Source organism: Aotus nancymaae, unplaced genomic scaffold (assembly GCF_030222135.1).
Source record: "Aotus nancymaae isolate 86718 unplaced genomic scaffold, 86718_ANA_hifiasm-v0.15.2.pri h1tg000003l, whole genome shotgun sequence".
In the NCBI taxonomy this organism is placed as follows: Eukaryota; Metazoa; Chordata; class Mammalia; order Primates; family Aotidae; genus Aotus; species Aotus nancymaae.
The window spans coordinates 11,192,564-11,199,393 of record NW_026988414.1 but is presented as its reverse complement, the minus strand read 5'-3'; the positions used below and the strand labels follow the sequence as shown (position 1 = coordinate 11,199,393).

The window sequence follows — 6,830 nt, the reverse complement described above, 5'->3', positions numbered from 1 at the left end:
TATCCTCATCCCCAGAATTGTCATCATTTTTAAAATAAGGATACTTCACATTAAAAAGCTGGATTAAAAATTTGTTAATTCTGAGAACAGTGGAGCCTGTGTTCAGAAGGGCAACAGTCAGCCATTAGCTTGCCGCTTTTCTTATTTGTTAGTGCTCCCCATAGTTTGTTACATGCTACCACAAAAGTGTGTGCAGGCCAGGTATGGTGGCTCACACCTGTAATCCCAGCCCTTTGGGAAGTTGAGGTGGGTGGATCACAAGGTTAGGAGTTTGAGACCAGCCTGGCCAATGTGGTGAAATCCCATCTCTATTAAAAATACAGAAATTAGCTGGGTGTGGTGGCACGCGCCTGTAGTCCCAGCTACTTGGGAGGCTGGGGTAGGAGAATTTCTTGAACCGGGGAGGCGGAGGTTGCAGTGAGCTGAGATTGTGCCATTGCACTCCAGCCTGGGTGACAGAGCAAGACTCCATCTCAAAAAAAATGTGTGCAAAGTGCCTTACGGGCAGAGGACTGTGGGAGAATCTTTGGGATGGCCAGGAGAGAGTTCACTAAGGAGGCAGGTAGGGAACAAGAGTGTTCTAAGCCAAGGAGAATTAGAAGGGAGATTCTAGAAGGAAGGGGCCAGAGAGGCAGCCATGTGCATGCTTCTCTTGTTTTTGTTGGTGGGTTGGACCTCTCTAAAGTGGAAGAATTTTGTGTATGTGTGTTAGTGTTTGTGTGCTGTAGATTCTGAAGGTTTTGTGTTCTAAGAGTTTATGTCTTTGTATTTGGATGTCTTCGGGGATTTTATGTTTTTTTTTTAAATTGTTTGAATGGAAAGTGAAATAGTGTATTTTTGCAGGTGTTGTAGGTCTGGTATGGTGCTTGCGTTGTTTCAAGGGTGAAGGGTGTCCAGTGGAAATTCCTCCCTCTCTTTGCTGCTCCCTCCACTGTCTCTCTCCTGGTCTCCTTCTGGCAAGCTTGGCAGACTGGGCCAGGGAGAAGCCAGGGCAGGTGGTGGGTGAGAGGTCAGTTTAGGCCCTCAGTGTCCACCCACTAGCACCTCTGCCCATGGCTGTGATCCACTGCCATGGTGCGGCTATGTTACCTGTGATGCTATAGACAGGCTGAGCTCATGGTGTCTTCTGCCAAGCTGCCAATGGCTCTCTGTCCTCATATGCCTCCTGGTGAGTGCCCTGTGCCAGCACACTAGAAACTTCTTCATCCCTAAACTGCCAGCCTCAGGACTGAGGGGAAGGGAAGGAAGGGAGAAGGCAGACAAATTTCTCTTTAAGGCTCCTGGGGATTTGCGCTGGAGGCAGCCAGGTGAGGGCAGTGAACAGTTTGGTTTCTGGAGGCACCACTTGGTGTCCTGCAGATTGTGGAGTGTTTTTCCAGGTTTACTGGGAAACTGTCACTCCCGGCATCTTGGGGAGGAGTGACTGGGCTGTGTCTTGCTAGATTGAGGAGGGGAAGAGGTATCTGCTGGTGAATCCTCATCCAGGCATCACATAATAGGTCTATTGTAGTTATCATCTCATTCTTCTGTAATTTTCTGGGGGCTTTGTTTTCTCATCTTGGAAATATCTCGAAGTGTTAAGGTTGGAAGTGACTACAGAGTAACTCCAGGTGGTGGAGGGGGGCAGAAAGAACTGTAAGCTAGGGTCAGAAGCCCAGGGTTCTAGCTCAGCTTTGCTGCTCACCTTTTGGGTGATTTCTTCCCTTCTTTGGCTTTATTTCCTCATCTGTAAAAATTGGCACAAACCAGTGGAATTTAACTTTTTGAGGATCATAGGTCTCCCTGAGTAGTTTTGTGGAAGTTGTGGATTTGCATCTGAGGAAAATGTATAGATAAACTGAAAGTTGCATTCAATTTCAGGGGCTTTTAGATTACTTAAAACTAGGGTTTTAAGTTTGTTTATAAGGCTGCATTTTCTTCAGTACTGCACATAGTACCTGGTACATGTACAAATGAATGCAGGTGAAATTACTTCCTAAAACATCAATAGGTGTAACAGTTTATCATTCATAATAATCTCCACAGGATGATGGCAGGTCAGTGGATGCCAGTTGATATTACCTCTAGTAGCAGTTTTGTGCAGTAAAAATGGATTCCAAGACATCCAGACTTGTCCTTATCCTGGCTTCACCAATTAAAGCTATGTGATGTTGAGCAAGTTTCTTGATTTCTGGGCCTCTATTTTTTTCTTCATCTGTGAAATGCAGGGGAAAATATCTAGATATGAAAACGGTCTAAACACTAAAGCTCAATGCAGATCTCAGGAATTAATTTGTGGAAGGGGATGGGGATTTAAAAAATGACCGCAGGCTTGTTTCCAATCTGCTTGAGCTGGGAGGCATTGAATTGGTGATGTCACTGATCCGTGCTTTTATTTTTCCCTCATGTAGATCCTGGCAGCTTCTTTTCTGACACACCCCATGCTCATGCTCAAGGCCCTTATCGTGCAGCTCCATTCACCTGTGACCTGCAGCTATGTCTTTGGCACTCACTGCATCATCTTTGTCAACTGTTCCTATGAGAAAATTGCCAGAGACATTGTCAGGTATGGTGAAAGGGCTTAGGTGCGGCCCCAGGAGGCTCAAGAAGCTACGGGATGCTCCAGATGGGCCACTATTGTGCCCCTCTCTTGCTTCTGACAACCCTGTCCATTCAATGATGAACTGTGATTTATTAAGCATGTTATGGGAACTTTAAAATACCTCATTCAGCAGAAAGGAGGCAGAGGATTATAATCCCCATTCGACAGATGGGACACTGAGGCCCAAGTCCTCATATTTCTTCAGTTTGGAAAGTGAAGAGAACTTGCACTGTGACAAGGGCCAGGCGAAAGAAACAGGAGAGAAGGAGAGATTCCTGTAGACCTGGGTTGTCAGGGAAGATCCCTTGGAAAAGGTCAGTGGTTGAATTGAGCCTTGAGGGATACAGAGGCTTTTTTTTTTTTTTTTTTGGAAGCAAGAATAGAGAGGCTTTTGACTGATCAGCAGGAGTAGGTGGAATCTTCTAGGTGGGCAAGAGAATACAGAGATATTGGGGGAGGGGGGGTTTGTTTTGGGAAGCAATATGTATGGCACAATAAAAAGAGTAGTTGACATTTAATGAAGGCATACAGTGCCACCTGGTGTACTGGGTAAGTGCTTGTGTACCTTGTGTTAGTTAATCCCCAGCAGTCCAGTCATGTAGGGCCTTTTTGTTATTCGTTGTTTTACAGGAGCCTTTAAAGGAAACAAAGTGACTTGTCCATAGTCAGACAGTTAGTAGGGGCAACCTTAGAATTTGAGCCCATGTCTGTGAGACTCTAAAGCTATCTGGCCTAACTGATCACTTGTTGACAGATGGGAACATAAGCTGGAGAGTGACAGGCCATGGGCCTGGATAGGTGGGCTGCAGCAGGTTGCAGAGGGCCTCCAGTGAGGCTGGCCAGTTGGGTTTTGGTTTTATCACGTGAGTTGATTCTAATCATAGTCACTCACAGGGCTTTACTTTCTCTCCAAAGGCTGTACATCCTTTTGAAATCTCAGAGGTCTTTAGTCTCCCTGTGGATCAAGGAGATGTGTACTATTTAAAGTGGCTTGAGGAAGGCATGGAGGAGGACTGAGTGGGCGAAGCTTTTTGTGCATGCTGCTGGCTGCCTCCAGCCTTCATCAGCTGCACTCTGGGGAAGAGGAGGCCTCCTTCTACCTCCCAGCATCTCTGGATTCCATGTTCCTGTCAGCGCAGACGAGCTAAATGGCCTGTGGAGGCTGAAGGTCTGAGGCTCCGGAAGCTGGAAGAAAAGGCTGGGCCAGTCAGGCCAAGCAAGAACCCAGTGTAACTTGTCTCTGAGTGCTTCATGGTTAAGGGGGATCGGGGATACGAGGGCACAAGGATGGTTGTGTGGAGACTGAGGGCAAGAGGCAATGAGGGTGAGACTTGTCATCTTCTTGAGTCACTAGGCCTACCTGAAGTGCCTAGGATGTAATTGCTCTGCTGATTCTCATGGGGAGGAGTGGCCCCAGTGACCTTGTTCACCTGGAAGAGTATGGGATGAATGCCTCCTCCTAGGGGGACTGGCAAGTGCTTTATCAAAAAGATAAATTGCTAATGGTGCCATTTCATGGATCAGCAGGATTATTTCTCCTTGCTAAAGAGGCTTTTGTTGCTTCTGAATTCTGACGATGTGGGACTAGGAATGGGCTCCATGGAATATTAGGACTTTGGCACAGCTTTGGCACAGCCTCATGGGTTGGGAGTAAGTCGTGGCTCTTCCCTAGCCTGAATGACAGACATCAGGTCATTCTGGTGCCTTGTCAGTGAAGATGTAGATTCTGAGCCCACCAAACTAACCTTTTCCCTTGAGCATAGAAGCAGCCCCAGGAATCAACCTGTGTCTTTCAGGTTTGCTTCACAGAGCCCCAGAGGTTGACAAAAGGTACCTTGGAGGCTCCCTGCATGGGAAATTTTTTAAAAGCTTTGTTAAAGATTTGTAAACCACCCCTCTGAGTCAGTTTTCATTTTATAGATTACTGCAGGAAACTGAACTGCATGGAGGCCCAGAAAGGGGGTGGTGCAACCTGGGCTGCTCATCCTCTGTTTCATGCTCTCTTGTACCTGCTCCATGGGTTTGTGGTGGAAAAGGGCAGGGAAGGCAGTGGCCTGCTGAGCCACATGGACTAAGAAGAAGGGAAATTTGCCCCAGAAAGCCCTCTGAATCTGCCATGAGGTAACTCCATTCTGTGGAGACCATGGGCAGTTTGGGTGGGGGTCTACAGATAGCTGTTATATCTTGGGTCTCTCCTTGAGGGGAGGGTGTGTAGGAGGGCTAATGCCAGGCTGTAGTTCTGACAATTACTATACTTCGTGGATCTTTGTGCTCCCAAATATCAAATGGAAGAGGATCTCTGAGAGTCCTTTGCAAAGATCTTGTAGGGACTTTAGGCTGAGGCCCTTGGAAAGTTCCAGAGGGTTCCAATGGAGATTTTAAGGGACTGCCTCAGAAGAACAAAGAGAATAATAATGGTGATATCCCTTGCTTTTTACAACAGATCATGTTCTGATATATATGCAAATCTGTGTAAAGTAGACCCTACCTAAATGTATTGGGGACCCAAGATATACTGCTTGTATTGCTTCCAGGAGAAAGTCCAATTTCTAGGTCTGGTTTTTATAACCTTGCTTCAGCTCACCTTTTCCGTCATCATCCCCTGCATCTCCTCTCCCACTTTGGGAAATGGATGGCTCCACTATACTGTGTGATGTTATTCCTGTGTTCCTGCTGTCCCCTCTGCCCGGAATGCCCTTCTGCATGAATGCTTGTGAAATGTTGCTGCTCCTTTGTATGGCCTGGGTTCCATGATTGGGAGGAATCTCTTCTGTTGTGGTATTCCTGTCATCTTTGTGCATCACAGTCGGCTTTGTATTCCTAGGTTGTAAGCTGCTTGAGGATAGGGGCATGTCTTAATCTATTTAATCTCTTGCACCTGTTTGGCAAATTGATGTCTTAAGTATTTAATTAACTAAAGCTCTCTCTACAGTACATAATCACTTTTGATTTATGGAATTAGCAAATTCAACTTTTTTCCTTGAATATTCTTAAAGTGAGACTAATTCCAAAGGAGATTTTTCTGTCTGTGGCCTTCATTGGGTAGTTTTCTGTTATCAGAAAACTCCTGGTGGCCTTCCTCTTCCCTGGTGTCAAGTTGACTGTTGTAGGAAACAGAAGGGGAGAGGGCCATTTCTGCTAGGCATTGTCCTCGGTTCCTTAACATTAATCCTTATAATGCATTGTTATCCTCATTTTACAGATGAAACCTGAGATCAGAGAGCATGAAACACGTAAAGTATGTGGCAGACCTAGGATGTGAACCCAACTCTGATTCTAAACCTAATGCTCTTACTTTTTCTCAGAGGTTCATTGAGTTCTTTGTAGGCCATAGATCCAGAGAAGCTGCCACAGCCAACAATAAAGTTATTAATTCTTAAAACATGTATGTGGTAAGGGAGGCCGAGGCAGGTGGATCATGAGGTCATGAGATCGAGACCATCCTGGTCAACATGGTGAAACCCCGTCTCTACTAAAAATACAAAAAATTAGCTGGGCACAGTGGTGCGTGCCTGTAATCCCAGCTACTCAGGAGGCTGAGGCAGGAGAATTGCCTGAACCCAGGAGGCGGAGGTTGCGGTGAGCCGAGATCGCGCCATTGCACTCCAGCCTGGGTAACAAGAGCGAAACTCTGTCTCAAAAAAAGAAAAAGAAAAAAAGTATTGTTTACTACTCACCACAGATCTTCAGGTGTTCACTGATCTCTATGGTCTGCCTTAACTCCAACTTACGTGGTTTGGCCACTATTACATACTGTCAGTCATCCCAGAATGATGCTGCAGAGGCTAGGACTAGGACCCAGACCAGTGTTTCCATGTGGTAATTCCCTCCCAGTATTTCTTAGGAAATGTATGGTTTTTGAATCTATAATCCCTAGAAAAATCAGTTGAGGAAATGAAAAGTATTATAATTATTCTGTGAATACTAACACCATTATAGAGACATTACTGGTTTGAAAGAATCCAGCTTCATCAAATATAACATACTGAGTTGAAGGCTACAAGAACAGAGACAGGAGCATAGCCGAGAGAAATGATCACCAACTAATTAGCCTTACTTTTGGTTGCTGTGATGTCACTAAGTGTGTATGTCTGGCCCTATCGGCTGCTAATGGTGAGTTCTTCTTGCGAATAAAATGATTTGATAAACAACCTAGCATACTTGATACAAATCTTATGAATGGTGTTCCGAGAAATAAACTTTGGAAGCAAAATAAGTTAACAGTCTGGACACGATTGATTCTATATAC

At 45.4% G+C, this 6,830-nt stretch overlaps 1 long non-coding RNA gene across 1 annotated transcript; it reads left to right on the top strand.

Annotated features, from left to right (window-relative positions):
* The first annotated feature begins 375 nt into the window (after window positions 1–375).
* Window positions 376–6,797, top strand: LOC105721252 (uncharacterized). The gene is made up of 2 exons (XR_001108284.3): window positions 376–2,895; window positions 3,497–6,797. It is a non-coding gene; the product is annotated as an uncharacterized LOC105721252 (long non-coding RNA).
* Window positions 6,798–6,830: the final 33 nt, after the last annotated feature.